This window comes from Harpia harpyja, chromosome 11, assembly GCF_026419915.1.
Source record: "Harpia harpyja isolate bHarHar1 chromosome 11, bHarHar1 primary haplotype, whole genome shotgun sequence".
In the NCBI taxonomy this organism is placed as follows: Eukaryota; Metazoa; Chordata; class Aves; order Accipitriformes; family Accipitridae; genus Harpia; species Harpia harpyja.
Window position 1 is genome coordinate 42304192 of NC_068950.1, and position 20065 is coordinate 42324256.

Sequence of the window (20065 nt, forward strand, 5' to 3'; positions counted from 1 at the left end):
TCCTGGCTCCAGAGAGCGGCCAGAGCTTAAACATATCTGAACTTTGGCAGCATCTACAGGCAAAACGCTGCTTTGTTCCTAGTAATAAATGTCACTGCACATTTCAAAAGCAACAGAAAGCTACAACTCTTGCTGAATATTTCATTCCAAATTATTTACCCTGAATGGGTCTGACTGCACTGAACAGAAGTTAGTAACATGGTATGGAAACGAAGGTAAGGACCTCTCTGATGGCGAAACGACATGATAGGACAGTATGATGCTGGCATTGTGCTTTAGCTGTAAGAACTACAGAAACACTCACACATGTAAATGTAGGCACGTCACGGTCTGCTTAAAGATCCTGAAAACCTGCATAAGCTCTAATCCTGTTACTTTTCAAGCTGTTAATAAATACAAGACAGGACCAAATTGGCCTCCAGGTTTTTCAGGGTATTTGCAGCATGTTTGTTCCTCTTGCAGCACTGAGCCCCAGAAGCCTTCCTACGACCTCGGATTTCCCCCGATAAAATCTTCCACTGTCTTAAAATTGCTCAAAACAATCGCCCTTTAGCATCATCTACTGGGAGAGACAGGCAACTGACTGGGAGGCTCGAGCAGCGCGAAAACGCTCCCACTCGCATCTGTGTGCCTGCTCCTGTTGCAGTGCTCTGAGCCTCACTCCAGCAACACAGGCTATTTTTCTCTTCAGAAGGTGCATTTTAGGGAATATAGCAAATGTTTCAGTGCTAGTGCAATAGAGACCAGAGTAAGTACTCTCTACCTCAATGCTGCTTCCTTATTAAGGCCTCCAAGTCGCAGCACCACAAGTCAGTAAGAAGCCAGGAGGAAGGGAGCAGCTGATCTCACAGATCAGTTTGTGCTATGAATTTTGTCACAGAAATCTGAGGTCGGTTGCGGTGGTGCTCAGCGCTGCAGGGCCCGGGGGCTATGCTGTCTGCAGTACACGATGTGCAAGACAATCTGAAATTCATGACGAGTTTGCACTTTTCACCGGCAGCGTCAGCCACCAAAAGATCTCAAAGCGCTGCAGACAGTAATCCTGCCTGGCAGGTAGGTATTATCCCCGTGTTGCTAACAAGGAAACGGAGACAGAGAATTAAGGGCAAGAATCCCAGCAACGTTTAGATGCCTAACTGATTGACTAAAAGCTGGACGAATCGCTTGAAACCAATAGGACTTCATACCTAAACATCTCTAAAAATCCTGCCCAGGGTGATTTTTCCAAGGTTCACAGCATGTGAGAGAGGCAGCATCCAGCTCCTAGGAGTTGTGATCCTTTTAATTATTGGTCTGTGCTTTAACTTCATTTCTAAATCTCTGTGAAGGTCTTGACATCAAACATACATACCATAGCTACTGAAAACAGCATGTCTCACATCTGGGCATGAAGGGTGGGTTCACCTCAGTTACCTTTTATTGCCTAAAAACTAGATGTCTACTCTGAAAAAGCAATTCGGGTGCCTTGGCAGTCAAGGAAGAGAGGGGCACTTCCAGGAAGCAAATTAATCTTGCCCATCGCAGGATCGCTCCCTTGGGGTACAACGCAATCACCTGGCATTATCTCACCTTCTCCAACTGAAGCGATCAGTTTAGAACAGGTGCTTTTTTCTTTTAATTATTATTTTTGACACCTACATTTTGTCTGCAGGCATCCATTACTGTCTGTCATACCGAGCTGCACCATCTCTGGTGGCTTAGTCCCCATGCTGGTGGGCCCTCAGGGAGATCTTCCTCCACAAACAGCAGAGCCTGGACTTGGCTCTGCTGCAGGTCTGCGGCTCCAAGTAGCTCAACCAGGCAGCCAGCTGCAAAACCTCAGCCCCCGCAGATTGTTACAGCATTACAATTGATGCTATTCAGAAGAGCAGAGAAACAGTTATGGTAATACTCCATGTGTATCTACAAAAAAAAAAAAAAAAGTGTGTGTTTTGGAATTCAGTTGAGTGACCTTTTGACGAGAGATAAATTATATTGACTCATCAGATATCCGTAATGAAGGCTGGGTCTTGTAGATGTGGGGTCTAAAAGCTCCTGCAGGTACTAAAATACATGGCTTGATTTTTCAAGTTCCTCATAGTCATTTTTTAAAGTTCTGATGAAAATACCTTTAAAAATTATTTTGCTTCAATTTTAAAAGGAGCTTCTTTATGGAGTTCCTAGATAGCTCATATTCCTTTTTCCTGCTATCTGCCCTCTAGGTCTCTGTATACACATCTTCCCCTAGCAGCATTGGAGGCCAGGTAGCAAAATCATCATAAATGATGGTGTTTCAAAAAGTGGACTAAAAATAAATGCTTAATATTTGAGAAAACACAACTTATGTACTTTCAAAAACCTGTAATCCTGCTTCCTAAAATCAGTTGTAGCAACTGGATATTTGGTACGCATCTCCCTTTGGATACAGAAAAGCCTGATGTTTCACTCAGCCACAAATTTCCCCTGAATTGTGTTACTAACATTATATAAAATCCTAGGGCCTGCAGCTGCAAAACTCTGAGTCTGGACTTTCTTCACTACTAACACTCCCAACCTACATCTGCCTTCAACTCTTGACTTTCTAGGAAATGTGTTCATCAGTTATCATGCCTGGAAATGCCATGCCTTGAAAAGTAAAGAAGTCACCAGACAATCTGGTTGAGATCAGCCATAGATTGGCTTTCCTGAGGCAAAAGGAAAGTTTTTGTCCAGCTTCACGTTTTGCCAGGAGTAGAGACAGTCACATTGTCACCAACCCTGTAGGCTCCAGAGCAGCCCCAGCCCTGCTGGGACAGGGTGGCTGTGCGGGAAGAGGTGGCTCTGCGTGAGATGGCTGCTCCAAGGGTGGACAGGCAGAGCAGACCCTGCCTCTCCGCCTACGTAGCTATGCACACAGATTCCTCCTCCAAAATACTTTGGATTTTTTTGAGAAAGATGTAAGGAATACTGCCCAGCTGTACGCTGGCTTGCATTGAAAGACACAACCAAGATTCCGCAGCTGTCAGTGGCTGGTGTGAAATGTGGTGGTGGGACTCCCACCTCACAAAACCCCACCATGGCTCTCCAAGAGGCCCAAAATTGAAGAGGCACTGGGACTGACCCATTCTCCTCCATACAGAGAGCATCTCTACAGACCTGTTCCCTGTACGGATCGAATGGTTTTGTCCTCCCACTGACTCTGCTGTCTATATTTTTACCAATAGGATTATTTTTAAAAAATTACAGCAGCCCTCACTGGGCACCCTACATTAGTTGGTGGGTACTTTACCTGCCCCTCTGCAAAAGGAACTCCAGCATCTCCAATAGGTCAGAAACACTAAGTAAGTGGACATGAACTTAATTCAGATTGCCCATTTAGTATCTAAAATAAGGAGTATAATTCAGCATAGAAGTTGAGAATGGCAGTGAGCAGCTCACCCCACTTGCTGTCTCTGCTCCCTCAGGACTTTGGCTCCTGAAGCAGAGCATGGAAAGGGGGGCTGTGTCAGGGGAAGACAAGATAAGGAATAGGCTCACTCATGCAAATCTAAAATCTGTCCATTAACAGAAATTGGGCGTTGGTTTGGATCTATAAGTCTTCTTCGTTCTTCATTAATCTGCCTGTAGGCTTGGGGGTTTGCGAGGACAAAGTTGGTCTTCTGTTCTGCGCCTCTTCTTGGAAGGCAGAAAAGTGAAGCCTCCCCAGTGATGAGCTGCTACCTTGAACCCATTAAAGGCCTCAGTTGCATTTTGGTTATATCCAATGTTTAAGCACCTCAGTTAGCCTTATCCCTTGAATGCCTGAAACCCTTTGAGGTTTATCTTCTAAGCTCTCCACCAGTTTCCTTTTCTGCACTGTCTAATCAATGCTCTGGCAACTTTGGGGCAGCCAAAGGCCAACACTGGAAAAAATGAACATGAAAACAAGACTAAGTGCATGAGCAGACACTCAAACTACTTGTTTTCCTCTCGTGCTTTTTTACAGGACTGACTTTAACTCTGTGTCTAAGTTTTTCCATCTGTACAAAAGTCTCTTGCAAAGCTCTGTAGAGATCTTTATTCTTAGTGCTGTTATGCCAATATGTAATTGATTTGCCTAATTCTGCTGTACCGTTCTGGAATATTTGGAGATGAAAACGTATACTTTTTGTGACTTGGTTAAAGAGAAAAACAAGATAAAAATAATGGAGTCTTGAATGCAAATTTATTCCCCAAGTTATTAATACACTACATTTCATATGCGCTACTGAAGATAAAATATATATCCATCTGAGTACAAAGATGCCAAAATGTGGCTCACTGAGCCGCTAAAAAAAGAAGAGGTGACATGGCCAATGACAGTTTAAATAGTTCTGACAGTGGCGTGAGACCTGATTTGTTGCTTCCTGAATACGGATGGTAATTTTTGCTGTGTGCATTGGCTGGGTTTGTATGTGCTCATTTACTTGACATCCCATGCTAACACAGCAAGGATGTTTAATGCTATTCATTTGCAAGTCAGTTTAGGTGTTGCTACTACGAAGGGGCCAAACTGTGCTTACTGGACTTACAGCATCTTCCTCAGCATGCAAGAGTTGCAATGCTCATTGGGAGAGCCTGGAGTGCTGCTCTGTGTGTGCTTAGCCAGTTCCTCACAACCCCAGCCAGCCTCCGCTGAAGTCAACGGAGACACTCCCATTGAACTGGAGCTGGATTAGGCCATCAGCTGCCATGGGAGAGGAACATGGCCAGGTCCGCTGGCTCAGACATGCAGGCAGCAACGACTTCAGCATGTGAGGTGGATTGAAATAGCAGACTACAACTTCTTAACAGACATTTAAAACAACTAACCCACGGTTAAGAGGTACCGTGTCCATTTAGGGATATTGTTGGGCTACAGGTTACGAGATGTCAACCATGAGTTCCAAAGGGCTTTGGCCTCTTTCCTAGCACTGAGCAACCACAAATCTTCTTGTAGATCAGCTCCTGCTCGGCCCCACCCTCTGGGGTCCTCAGCAGACCTCTTTAAAGCTCAACCCATAGTAAGTCACACCAGGTTTTTTTATTATGATGTGAAGAAAAAAGTCAGTTTGGCCCTGACAAGTCCAGTCTTCAAAGGAAGTCCCTCCCTGGGTCTTGCTACCACGCTAGTTGCCATGTGCTGCTGTGACTCACCTATGAGTCTCCTCCAAGGTTACTCAGTCACAAACTCTGTACTGCCTAAGCTGCTGTTTCAGGCATGGCGTGTACTTTAACTGTTCACCAGTGGTAAAACAAATATATAGGAAGCTCAGCCCTGGCTTCAATAGTTTGGTCACATTTCCAGATACAAACCTAACTGAATCTACTAATTCACCTCCAGCCAGTCATGAAAATAGCTCTCAGAAGTGGTACCCGCTTTCTGTCACTCCAACCTGGGAGAGAGGCCATACCCCTCCACCAGCTCCAGGAGCCCACTCCTTATCATGCAAGGAAATTTTATTCCTTATGTCCTGGTTTCAGCTGGGATAGAGTTAATTGTCTTCCTAGTAGCTGGTATAGTGCTGTGTTTTGAGTTTGGTATGAGAAGAATGTTGATAACACACTGATGTTTTCAGTTGTTGCTAAGTAATGTTTAGTCTAAAGTCAAGGATTTTTCAGCTTCTCATGCCCAGCCAGCGAGAAGGCTGGAGGGGCACAAGAAGCTGGGAGGGGACACAGCCAGGGGTATTCCATACCATGTGATGTCATGCCCAGTATATAAACTGGGGGCAGTGGGGCCTGGGGGAATCGCTGCTCAGGGACTAACTGGGCATCGGTCAGTGAGTGGTGAGCAATTGCATTGTGCATCACTTGTATATTCCAATCCTTTTATTAGTAGTAGTCATTTTATTATTGTTATTATTATCATTATTAGTTTCTTCTGTTCTAAGCCATGAGCTTTGCTTTTTTTTTTTTTTCCCCGATTCTCTCCCGCTGGGGGGGGGGGTGAAAGAGCAGCTGCGTGGTGCTTAGTTGCTGGCTGGGGTTAAACCACGACACTTATAACTGCATTTTATGGTAAATAAACCAAATAATCTCCACTACAAACTCAAGTGAAACAGTTTCAGCAGCTAAAATCTACTTTGTGCCTATGGAGAACTAGGAAAATTTACATGGGTACACACACATGCAAAAACTTTCTCAAACATATGTGAGGTTTCATGGGAAGTCTGGCCTTTGGAAGTTGGGGTTTACTTTATTTAGTTGCCATATACACAAACCACATTTCAGAAGATGCCACTATTCTTGCTACCTTGATCTAAGTCTTGTTTATCCAAAATCTGCACAGCATTTTTATGTATGTTATACATAGAAGCAATAGTCCTAAAGTAGATAAAATGAAAAAAGTGCCCAACTCAAAATGACGGTATCACGGTTAAGCTTCAAAAGGAACTGGGACATATTTCTCCTCATTTACTTTAAAAGTTTGCCCCTCTTAACCCCAAGAAGGTCTGGAGATGTGGAAAGCATTTTAAGAGAAGCTTTTTTCTTTATTCTTGATTTAGACTTGATGAAGTACTCTTTAAGAACAGGTCTTATTTCTTGTCATTACTATTTTTGTTGTATCTCCAGCATGACAAGAAACTACTTGCCCAAAATACCAAAAAAGAAAAACCTCTTGAGAGAGCCTGTTCTTGCAAGATTTCCATCCCAATATTTACAGGCCCAGGAGGTCCAGATAAGCTTTGGATATGCATCAAAGCTTCTGGACCGTTATCCAAACCAAGCACAAGCCCTGAACCTTTTGAAGTTTGTCCATCACTAGTTATCACATCCAATTCCTCCCCTTTCATAACAAGATTTATGGTCTCTGTCTTCAGGAAGTTCTTATGCTCAGTGACTCTTGATTTTCCACAGAGGGATACATAGAATTTCACTAATGTCTAAACCAGGCTTTCAAAAGAAGTCATACCCCTGTTATTTTCCAGCATTTAAGTGCATTTTTCTTACTTAAAACTTGAAACACAAACTGAGTTTATACTTCCAACTATTACCCTGACAAAGCATCTGCAGCTCTCCCCGAAGCAGAGTCAGGAGTCTGTAGGTTCAGAGGTTCAGTTGGTACAGACTTGGCCTTTCACCATCGGGACCAAGGCTCAAGTTCATCCTGCACTCTCAAGTGAAATACGGGCAGCAGTTTCTGCTCAGTCCCCAGTGAACAGTAGCTCACACAATAAAACTATCATACCTAATTCAGCTTTTGAGAGAAAGGCCTTGCATGCAGGCTGATTTATGGGTTAACCCTACAGAAGATACTCCCTATAGGTCAGGTGTGACGAGGTCATTGACAGGGCAATAGCGATGAAGTTTTTGACTGTAAATTCCCTATATTTCAAAAGCTGTAACAGACAACTATAAACAATTTGGATAAGATTCCTCCATAACTCAAGAAAAATATCCTTGCTTTATGTACTGCATAAAGGATTGCTATTACCTTTTCTTTGCTTTTCCTTACTTTATGTATAAAGTAAAGCTACTGGGACAAATTTATTCTCCACGTTGACAGAAGTTAGAGGCTATCTTCTTAGTACTTTCAAGTTCATTTACAAAATTCAGTGGAGATTGCTTCAATTAGGGTCATCTGGTCATGTATCCCTTGATCCTTTGATCACCAAAGCAGAAATACCATGTTGGTAATCTCTGGGCTACCATTTGGGTTAATGAATCGGCTTGACTTTAATTCTAGCCCAGATGTAATCTTTTATAGCTTAATGATTTGTTCTAACATGAACTCCAATTGAATGTAAACAGTTTCTTTATTTAGAGCAAAAATTCTTTTTTATAACTTGTTTCTCTTCCTAATTAATTCTAGAGCAATTAAATCAAACCTTGATCTGTGGCAATCAAGATTAAATCATAGTATAGGTTAGGCTGCTAATATCGTCTTTGAGTTCATTATTATCAAGGCTAACAGTAATCAGCAAAGGAGGGAGAAACTGATGTAGCGAGGGTTACAGATCTGAGGACTTGTTCTTGTTTTTAATAGCTGATCTGATTTAATGTATGATAATACTTGCACTTATTTAGTAACTGTTTTCCAAGGAGCTCAACATACTCTCCCAAAGTTAATTTATTCTCACAACACTGATGTGCAGGAGGTAAATATTATCTCCCAGGGACACAGAGAAGTTCTGGGGCATAGAAGAGTTGTGGGCTGTGTGCAAAGTCACAGATTGGGGCCCAGATCTTAATTCCATTAACAAAGCATTAGCTGGGGAGCTTCGCCGCGAAGTCTAATTATGATAAGAGAGGAGCAGCACCTCATCCATAAGCACTCACGAAGCATCCTGTTTAAAATGGATTTGTTGGCCACTGCATCCAGGCAGTCCTCAGAGTTAAAAGCTGCCTGCGCTGTTAGCTGGCTGCCTCGATAGATCTCCCTCCATCACACCTCCTCAAGAGGACTTGCCGTGTAGCTCTGCCCTGCATTGCCAAGGGTGATTTGCTTTCCCAGAGGTAAAGAAAATTCATTTGTAAGTTGTTAACAAGATGGAGGCTGATGAATTTGACAGATATTGTAGTTCTTAGCTCTGCCTAAATAGTCTGGCCTGTCCACATTACCACATACCTTCTTTTCAGATCAAATCTAGATTTAAAGGAGAATGAAAGGGACACTTTACAGCCCTGACTGTCCTCAAATCAAGGCACTGATGTCCCAGACGAGCCCCAGCTGGACCAGTTCTCTGCCTGGATCTCTGTACCTAATTATTTTATCCCATGCTGTGGCAGATTAATTCTGACTGTGCAGGAAACTCCTGCCCATTTGGGTCATCTCTGTGTGGTACAGCAATTGTGTGGAAAGGACCGAATCACCCCGATTCAACTCCAAACAAGGAAAACACAAGAAAGCATCACAATGTTGTTCGTACTCCAGTTCTATATTAGCTTGAAAAAAATTACAGCAGTGCCATTTTCAATTCAGTGTTATGCTGGAAAGGTTGCAAATTAATTAGAATTATGCCTTCTTTGTGCCAAGTGATAATTTACTGCAATTAATTATCAAAAGATCTACTGCTGTCAATTATGGTACTTGCTCTTTGGGGGGGGAGAAGCTATTTACGTATAGCTAAATTCTGTAACAAAGTTCCATTTCACTTTTATTGTTTTCAATTAAACTATCATCATTTGCTTTCCCTCTGCCAAACACAATAAAGACTTGTTAAGAACTAATCATGCTACTGTGACCTTTTTTTTAATCCAAACACTAGCTAGACCTGCACTGAGTCAACACTCCTATTGTTACACCTGCAAATTGTACGTAGAGAGGAGCATACTTCAGAATTAATGAGCACAGCTGTGGTCTCTCTTACATTCAACACTTGTAAAATAGACCTCTTTAAAGTGCCATTATCACAATATTGATAGAGTTATTTATAGTACTGCAAACGTTCCCAGTCATAACAGAGTCCTTGTTATCCCCCACAGCAGTTCATGTTGTTGCCATCTCCTGGACTCATTCCACAGTTTGTGATAAGGCACCAGGTGGACAATCCTTCACAAATGAACTATAAAAGACATTAGGAAAACTTCTACATAAGCAAGTTTTATAGCTGGGAATAGGTCAAGCTGTCAAGACCCAGCCTGCGTAAGACTTGTCACGTTCTTCTGCCACGCAGTTTCCCATATTTTCTGGGTGGGATGTGAAATGAAATTACAGGCAGCACAAGCTGCAAATGATCTGGATGGTATTGTCCAAATTAGAGCTGCTTTTTGCAGTTACTAATACTGTTTTACCATAATTCAGTAAAACAGATGTAAGTTCAAACTCTTGGTGTCAGTCGCTGAAAACAAATATCACAGGTGCCAACTTTGGTTGCTAAGGGAATACAAGCTTCTTGGGCTTCACAGTATGTGTGCAAACAGCTAAAGACTGTCCAAGGCAGAGGTTCTGCTGTCAGCAGGAAGGTATTTGCCTTTTTCAGGTGTCTTCCTCCTCAGCTTGATCTCCTGACACATTACTGAAGTATCAGACAATGTGGTCCAAATGAAGTCAGTAGGAGACTTAACCAGTGCGAGTTTTCCCAATCTCGTAACCGCAGCGCAGAGTGTTTATTTGTGATATTATTCTTATCGTAATATTTCATATTATTCTACAGTTAAGTTTTGTCACACTTGGCTCTGTATCCCACTAAAGATCTGGATACAGCTTTTGTGGGGATACATTCATGGGAAGGTCTCCAGAGCCATCCTGCAGACCCAGCAAACAAGCAACTGTGAAATTGAGTGCAATGGCTACAGCCATATGACGATTTCCATGTTCTGCAACCCGCCACGCTTTACGGGTGTTTGAACTGAGCATGAGAGAGTCACTTTTGCAGATGAGTCACAAAGTTACATCCTTGTGAGAGCTTGAGAGGTCACAGATCAGGGGTGAGCACAGCCACTTACATGGATGGCTATTCTCCAGCCAGCTCATGCAGGTAGCTGAGGAAGAGAACCAAGGCAAGTCTTGGACCTTGCAGCCATTGCCACCAACACTTTTACTCCCTCTTTCTGGTTGCAATGCTTTACTTCTCTTGTTATAGGGCAGAAAATAACTTTGCTTCTGATCCACTGTCCCTTATCTGAGGCAAATCATTTTGTCATAATTCAGCCTTGATTCTGGAAAGAACTGCAGAAAAAACACAAGTCCCCAAAGAGTAAAAATTCAACAAACACTTTGCTACCTATGATTTATTTCCCCAGATCCATCTATTTCATATCTTAAGTGCTTCATGGCTGAAAGGTCAGATCTGAAATAACCTAATATTCTATTTTCCCTCTGAATTTAAGAGAATACTTCCATTGTACAGGACAGCTCAGAGGACCAGCTGAGCAATGTTTATCTCACAGGTGTTGCTGGTTCAGATCTCCTAGAGGCAAGCAGGTTTGTGTAGTGATTCGCAGCTGAATGGCTGTTTGGCTTACGTGAAATTATTTGTCAGCTGTTCCTACATCTCTGGGGAAGGGAAGAGGTGAATCCTGCTCTCTCTGAGGCAGTGGGGAGTTAGGGTAGGTACATTGATATGGAGTTTTAAATCCCTGAATTTCCCCTGGTTGGCACGTATCAAGCTGGACTGCTCAGTGAGGATTTGAATATATATAAACTCTGTTGCTTGTAAGGGCTCTTGCAATATCTGATTGTTGCAAAAAACTTATCTCCAGAAGCCTCTGACTTTTTAATTGCCCCCCCCCCCCTTTTTTTTTTCACTTTTGAAGGATTTCTGTTTCCAGGTTTGCTTATGTCTGTGGCTCATACTTATGTGTATTCTTACCATAATTCGGAGCACCTCTGATTTTGTTAGTGTATTTATCCTCAGCTATATCAGTACAGTAGAAAAAAGCTCAAGAGACAAAGTGGGGCGGGGGGGGGAATCGAAAACTTCCAGTTACTTTTGGAAGAGTTTTCACATTTTGAGTAGCCTTTCAGGATTTTGGAAATGTTTCTATTTCTCAACAAGTGGAAGGAAAGAGCCTGTGTAGTTATGGGGATGCGGAGTTTTGTGGAAGCAAAGGAGGAGAGAAGGCTGGTAACTAGGGCTGTCACCTGGGACCCTGCTCTGCCATTTTCCTCTGAATAAGTGACCTTGTTAATAAGAAAATGGCTCTTCTAGAACAGTGCTCTTCTCTAAGGAAAAACTACAGCTGGGCTGAAGTGAGAGACAGGGAGTAGTACATTGCTTTTTGTTTCCATAGACTTACTGAGGAATGGCACGCAACTTCAGTGCACATGTGATTAAACTAATCTAGTTAAAATCAGAAAAGGATTTCTCATAATTCAATTGGAGTTGTTTTTAATGTTTGGACTTTGGTCAAGGACAGCTTTATTGATTGAATTTAATTGCATATATTTTCCTGTCCATTTATTGAAGCCCATTTTTCAAGTCACTTGAGAGGCTGCTAACATTTCAGAAAGGGGATATGCCAAAGCATTGCTTTAATTAATTATCTTTTGGACATACAGTAGTCGCTACTTGGCCCGAATTAAATCCGTTAGAGAATGTGATAGCATAATTACTTACAGGTATCCAAAACTGCTTTTAACTGAATTCTCTAGGAGGTTATGCATAAGATTTGTCTTGCCCTTACACTGGATGCAAATGTCTGGGATTTCAATGATAAATAAATATTTCATCAACTGAGGACAGATTTTTCTTGTTTCCATGTGTTGCTGATAGACTAAAATTCTTGAGGTCTTTATTTTTCCTTAATATATAAAATAAAAGTATTTTACAAATTAGCTCAGTAACTCTTTCAAAATGTGTAAACACGGTGACCCTTGAGGTAAATAGGAAACCGTCTGTGATTCTGACTTGCTTTTTTTTCTTTCGAACCGTGCTCAACCCTCAAAGATTTTTCTAGACAAAACTGCACATTAGCTAGATTGCTTCACACTGTGTTCTGATGACATGAAGTCTGTGATCCTCCAAAAGTTACATCAGCCCGCTTCCAGACATAGCAAAGGGCTAGATGTTCCCAGCCTGGAAAGACCTATGGGCTGGAAAACGCTGTAGGAAGGGCAGCAGCCATGTTACACTGCAAACCCTCATGCCACAGCCCTACCGCTTTGCTGAACTGGAGCTGTAGAGGTAGCGCTGCTCCTGTAAGCTCTGTCCCTGCTTTCCTCCTCTATTTTCTATGGTCTTTTGCTCACAATCACAGCTTCTTGCCTTCAAGAAGTTCTCAATCTAGCAAAGAAATTGTATATGTGCATGTCTTTAAGGACGCAGGAGCTTCTGCTGGCAGTTGTGGACCTGTCTGCATGTTGGGCTCAGCTCTCTGGCTCTGCACTGAAAGTACCTGGCATCATTCTGTTGTTTGTGAAAACTAAAAGTAGCAATAGTTGCAGCTGTTAAGATTGTATTGATCAATAATAGGCCTAAGTAGAAAACGTGAATCTACCTATAAAAACTCTGGCATACAGTGCTTTTCAGGTACCTGACTATTTTGTGGGGAGATGCATAAGGCCAGACTAGTTTCAAAACCTGCAAATCGGACACAATCCAGACTTATATTCATTCTTACATAAGAAAGCATAACCCTTCCTTGGAGTGAGGGAATGTTCCCACAAAGAGCCCAGGTTTTATCCTCTTCTTACACTAGCTCTGTGGTTAACAAATGCAAGCTGAAATACCCGATGTCTGTAATACGTCCCCTCAAAACACCCGACATTTAAATGTTGCCTGATTCACAAAAGTTTTGCTCAGGAATCCAGTGATCGTAGCTGATAAAAGGCACAAGGAATTCCTTTCACAAGGACCTGAACCACAGATGGTTATGTGATTTGAGGGCCACTGATCATCGACAGTTTTACCAACTGAATCAGAATTACGGAAACACCTGCATGACTGCATCTGCAGACTCAGCTAAATTATGCTTCTATCCAGCCACATAATATCTAATGTGTAATTCTTCTGCATTTTAATCAAATGCATTGTAATGTCAGTACAAAATTTCAATATGAATGCACCTTAATGTTGGAGTAACTAATAGCTGCCATCCATTAGTACCAGTTAGGAGACACACTTCCTACTAGGCAACAGGGGCATGGTTATTTTAACTCATTACCTGCTTTGTAAATGACATTTAATTGCACATGAAGAGGGGATGTTCACAGGACACTACTGGGAATGCAAGACTGAGCACCCAAAAGTTAGCAAACGTTTGAAAGAAGGTTGCAGAGTGGTGTTCATGAACCCCCTGCACAGTGAGACAGTCTGTGCACTCTGCCCAAATGGTGCCTGTTCCCTATAAAACCCGCAGTGAGTTTAGCAGCTTAATGCTAGAAAACTTCTGCTGAGCATGGCCAAACTCTGAGTTTGTAAAGGCTTTTCAGATGTGATGGATTTTTGAGGCTACCGTAAAGCATTTCTTAAGAAACAGATGATGGGCCAGTCTCCTAGTTGTTGCTTTCGAACAACGATGTCATCAGAGCTTTTCAAGGACAAACTACCAGAACAGTAACACTGAAACATTTGTTTTCTAGCACCTTTCTTGGAGATAGATGAATTAGTCTGGATAAAAGTTTTCCAGAAAGAAATCAGCCTGACGAAAACATGAATTTTGGAAAATGTCCTCTAATGGCTAATACCTGGCAAAGTTATGACCACTGAAAATCAACCTTTAAAGCAGGAAGCACTGGTCAACCTTGGGCAACGGCTAACGCTGCCCAAGTTTCACTGCTTGCTGAAATTGCTGAATGTGTCGTTTGGCTCTGTTCTGAGATGTGCCTCCAGTTTAGCCTTCAGAAGTGAGTCCCAGTGCCCACAGGACTGAATTCAAGACTTCTGCTCTGGTACAAGGTTCTGCCCGCAATGTAGCTGGTGGGATTGGGGCCAGATCTTCTGGAAGACAGATGTTGTCGTTCCATGGTACTCTGTTATCGGCTTGTTCATGCTCCTAGTACCATTAGAGAAAGCCTGAAAGCATGGAGTGAGGTAGAAAGTGAAGATTTTAAGTAAATTCATTCCTGAAATGCTGGGTATTGAAACACAGTGCTTCCTGCCCATGTTTGACTTTACTTTAGTTCATTGGTCCCTAGTGCACCCAGAATTACAGCTCAGTAAACATCTTCAAGGATCATACATTTTAAAAAAAAACAACCCTCCAGAATCTCAAAGTGTGGCTTAAAGGCAGAAAATCTCCTAGCAGAAAAGAGATTGAGAGAACACATCTTGACTTGGTCATTTCCCCTTTCAGATGTGGACACATGTTCATTACAAATTACACTGAAATCAGTAATTATTTTCATATGGTTAGCAAATAATAATGATTCAACATTTGCATGTCCCTGAATTGCAGTGGAGTGGGATTACAGATGGTACAAGATGCATCAGTCTTACAAAACATATTGAAGACTTCAACTTCATGACGGAAAGTGTTCTGTCATCACTTAACTTATATGCACGTGAATACCAGCATAGTGGGGAGTCTGCAGTTATGAGAACCACTAAAGATACGACAAACAGGTACACAGAAATAAAATGTAAATGCTCAAAGTTACCTTAGCTTTCCATTTGTTTTCATAAGTACTGAATGTTAAAGCTCCCACCATCCTGCCTAGACAGAGCCACAGACAGAACCCAAACATCCAAGTCCCAATTCACACCTTAAAAAAACCTGCCCTTTCTACAGTGGAGAGGCTTAACTGTATACTGTTGCATGGCAAACAGCAGGGAATACACAGAATAAAGCTACTTTACGCAATAACATTAGATTCCATTTCGTGTCTATGAAGTATTTACTCCGAGCCTGCAAACCCCACTGAGCAGCTCCCATATGAAAGATTGAGAAGGAAAGGGAGGTTGCATTTGGTGGTCCTGTTAAGGGCAGTGATTTCTAATAACAGCAATGTTTGCTGTGAGTGATCTGGATCAACATCAAAAAAACCCCCATCTAGTCAAGTGCCCAGCAAGGGGTCTATTCTCATGTCCATGCTCATATGTTAAGTCCCATTGACAAGCATTAGTGGGAACTGCATGCACATATGGATATGTGAATAGCCCTAATGGGAGCTGCATAAAGTAGTGTTCGACTATACAGAGATCACTTCAATCGCCAAGATAAAATAATCTAGGGGGAGAAGCCTTAAAGAATGCTGTGAAAAAAACAAATAATTTAAAGAAATTGATAAATAATGGAGGTTAAAAATGAAACAGTAAAATAAAACCAGGATTAGAATCTATTCTTTGAACTAAATAGTAAATGAGAAATAGCTTTTAGAAGTTAACCCTGGCCAAAATTTAAAGAAATGGCTGATAACTCGGTTCTCTAATTTTTAGAGCCTCTTTGTCTTACTGTGACTCTATATTCTAAATAGAAACGAGAGATGCAGCAAAAAGATCTTACTGACAAGACATGAGTTAAGAAAAGCACTGGTAAGCATTGCTCTGCTGAAGAACAGGGTACATGAAATAGTGGCAGCTCTGCGATAGGTCAATGATAATGATGCTTCTGAGGTTATACAACACCGACAGCCACCCTATAAATGTCAAAGCCTTGCAGAAACTCCCTAAGAAAGGTTTTCTGCTACCTGAAAAGCCTCCAGCAGCCAGTCTGCTGGACAACAGACACCTCTGAAGAGTTTGTTCTCTTTCTGCAGGCAATCTTCAGGTTTTTCCCTGAAGCCACTGCCTAGTTCAAAATCCCATCGTGATTTGGAGAACTGTTCTTACTTATACTTACATAGCTGAAACAACAAAACCTTTCCTGACAGCCACACATAAATAGGTGTAATGAACAATGAAATCATCAATTAATAGAGCAGACAGCAATCACTGCTGAAGAGTTTTAAGACAGTGACAAGCGCCTATATTAAGAGCCTAAATTGGTGGGATATGGAGTGGATGATAAGTAACATGTGTAAGTCAGGTCTAATTGTGACCAAGATCACCGGTTTCCTTACCTTGTTCTGGTGCCCATAGCGGAATGCAACCACCTGAATGGCAAGTTATCGCAGAGTCCTGTGTGTCTACGTATGTCTCACTGGCTTCAGACTGTGGTCCAAACTGTTCCAGCAATACTGCTTTGGAACATCCGGAGGTGAAGCAATCCATATGACTGACAGTGAAAGCTCTTATCTCACAAGTTGTCCTTTTCCAGTGGTCATTTAGACCAAGAGTCAACCAATTAATCATGGTAAACCAAAGCCTGTTGGGTCCCTGCTGGCCAAAGCACTTGAGAAGACAAAAGATATCATGTTCCAGCTGACACCTGCAAGTAATTACACATGGCGACAGCAGTGGGTGAAAAAACAAATTGAGAACCGATGCTAAGAAGAGAGATGCATTTCTTTTTTGTATAGACTGAACTATTATCTGATCTCCAAGAGCCTGAGGGTCTTAGAAATCAAAGGCAAATTAGGTGAGATAAAGAAAATCCGTTGCCAGGTGTTCACTTGGAAAATGATAAATCTCCAGTGATTTTCACCAGTGCTAGGAGCTGATTCCACTTCTCAGATGATACTGTATTTTATGAGGCTATTTTACCAGGCTAGTGGCAGAGGGCAACTGCTCCACACAGAACAGAATCTGGAGGCCTGCTCTTCCCAGAGTCTCGTCTCTACCTACCAACAGATCTTTCAATCTGTCTCCAATGTTTTTGGATATCAGGACACATATGATGCGTAGCAAAGACAGGCATGAGTTTTTAGGAGAAGCTAAAATATGGTGGCTGACCCTTTGCTGAAAACCTTGTGAAGAAAAGAGGAAAGAAGATGAGAAGATGGCTCCTCCTCTGAAGAGTACAAGATGACTGCAGCCAGGTAGGAGAACTCTGAGTTATGTTCACATTTAGTGAATATTTATTCCATTAGCACTGTTTGAATATTACTGAATGCTGGATAGAAAGGGAATGATGGAGATAGGTTCAGTTTAAGCAATATTTGGTATTAAAACTCACAAGGCATGCTATGTTTTCAGTACTGAATTCTGTTTTGATAAAATCCATGATCAGAAATTGTTTTTACTCTACACGTGCATTGATATAGTAAGTATCTAGAAATCCTAAGCAGAAAATAATGTTGCAAACAGCAGTAAAGAGATGTGACAACATATTTTGTCTTGTTTTCTAGATTTCTGCTTCTGGAAGATAACCTATCCCCATCAGATTTCTTCCTATTGAAAGAAAAGAGGAAGACCAATTTATGTTCACAGATTGAGAAATAAGTCGCCTTCACGTCATACCATCACATGCTGGATCTATCAGTTATTTTAAAGATAAAGAAGTTCCTCCGATTACTTCCTTCCCAGAAAACCATTTCAGCTCGTGTTTCACTTTAAGCTTCTGAGTCAATCAGTGGGACAATTTGCTGCTTAGAGTTGATTATTAGCATCACTGCAAGCCCAAAAGGCAGGTCATCAGCCACTGGATCGATCTCTGCCTAAGTCCCTGAGACTATCTAGCTGTCCAGGCTTTGCCATCACTGACATTTCGATGTCCCCCAAACTTTTGGCATTTGAGTTATCAATTAATAATGCTGCTCAGTGTCTTTTTTGCTTTGGCTTGTTATGTGTCTCTTGTATGTACAAGTTGTAGTAGTTATGGTGCAGATACATAGACTGAAAAACCATCAATTACTTTCTTCACTTATATATATGGCCGATGAATAAAATGCATGCATTTCATAGAGGTTTGTACTGAAATTGCCCTGAAGAACAGCACTCTCTGGGAAACCACCAGGACCACCTGGGGGCACATTTACCTTGCAGTTGGTGGAGCATGTGAGGGAAGGCCAGACCCTAGGCTGTAAACCCCAGCTAGCTACAGACAGTTGAGAGGCTGCCTCAAGTAAATAATTCGGAGATGGATACACACAAAAAAGTGCCACGTCTTCATGCATCACACGAAGCATTGTCAGCTCTACTGAGTGGAGTTACTTTGCAGAGCTTGACTCAATCACCTGAGCTGAGATTTTACAGATGAATCTTAGCATAGACTGAAAATGTTATAACCATATAGAACAGCATCTTCCCAGGAGCATCCTTCTCTGGGGAAAAAAAGCCTGATCCTCACCAGCTGTACATGCCAGTGCTGCTCCCGCAGAGGAAGAGGGCTGCTGATCCACAACAGGGATGGCTGGAAAGACCAGAGGGAGCAGTAGGGGAGACCTGAGCATGAAAATATTTCATATTGGATCTGGTTACATCCATCTGTAAAATTAGTAACAACACAGACACCTGGTAGTTAGGTTTCGCAGGCTAATAAATATGTTTAAGGGCAGAAAGGATTCTGCTGAGCCTTTACTCTGACCTCCTGCACAAAATCAGTCTATGCTATTTGATTTTATAGAGTTTAGCTCCCAGCTTTCATTAGGGGCTCGCAGGTCATTAGGGTAGGCTGAACTGTGCTTTGTCTGAACTTAGATGTGAGACCCCCGAGAACATCCTAGAGCTGAAAGAAATGGGATGAGGCCCCTACTTTTCTCTTCCTTCTGCATTACGCTGAGCTGTACTTGGAGGCACCGCATGGTGGTATCGTAGAGTCTTGAAATAGTTTCTGTTTGTTCATGGTTTTGGCAGTTGTTGAACTTTTCAGTGGGGTGAGAGCGGAACAGGTTTGTAGGATGCAGAGAGCACATATACACGTTTGGGAACTGCTGTGGTGGGTTTGTACGGCCAGAGCGGCAGGAAGCTGCGTGAGCAGCAGGACGAGTGATCGTCAGCGTTTCCTATGGGAATCAATTGCTGAGGCAGCTTAAGAAAAAGAGGTTTGGGGTGAAGTTTCAGCCTAATATTCTGTCTGCGACTCCCTCCTATCCAGGACTGTCTTATTCATACTGTGAATAAACAGACTTCCAGGTAGAAGATGCCCAGAGCTGGGGTCACTGCTGCTTTACCAGAAAGCAGAGGCAGAGCTCTGAGGAATCAGCTATTTCGTGCCAGGTGGCAGGCAAGGGGTGACAGATCTACTGCTAGGGGGCTGTCTTTTGGTGGTTTTGTATAGCTCCATCAGCACATAAACTCTATCTTTTAAAATAATACGTTATTGGAGATATACGAATGCGTGATATTCGCACACCTGGCCTGGGTCTGGAGAGCCCACAAAATGTGTTAGACTTGTTATTACTTGATTATTCCTTTGCACAGGTGTACATTCCCGCTCCCAAATGCTTATGAAACGTCTCTGCTGATGTACATAGACTCACAGCGTTGAAGGCTAGAGAAAGCCGCTTGATATATGACAACTCATTGTGTGCTATTGCCCCTGCATTAAAGACATTAACTTGGTTTTGATTAGAGCAGATCTTCTGGTCTTGCTTTGAAAATATCAAAAAAAGACAGTATCCACTTCATGCCTTTAGAGTTAGCCTTCAGCCACTCTTGCTATTAAAAAAAAACCCTAAATTCTCACTTGAGTTTTGTTTGACTTCGACTTGCAGTTATCCATTTTTCTCTGAAAGATTAAAAATGTCATCGGTATCCAGCAGATACTTCCAGAGAGATCTCATAGATACTTAAATACTTACACATTACACTCCTGTCACGTCTCAGTCTTCTTTCCAGTAAGCTAGGCAGATTGAGTGCTTTAAGTCTTTCACCATTAAGCACTTTCTTCAGCCCTGAAATCCTCTCTGTGGCTCTTTTCTGCACCCTCTCCAGTTTTCCAACGATCTTTTAAAAGTGCGAGC

General features: G+C 42.1%; 1 protein-coding gene and 1 long non-coding RNA gene across 7 annotated transcripts in view; both read left to right on the forward strand.

Moving 5' to 3' along the window:
- The window catches only part of NFIA (nuclear factor I A), a 360756-nt gene that overhangs the window by 66917 nt on the left and 273774 nt on the right, over positions 1-20065 (forward strand). The gene's annotated exons all lie outside the window — the stretch shown is intronic.
- On the forward strand, positions 12208-19673 carry LOC128148351 (uncharacterized). The gene is made up of 2 exons (XR_008237267.1): positions 12208-17200; positions 17510-19673. It is a non-coding gene; the product is annotated as an uncharacterized LOC128148351 (long non-coding RNA).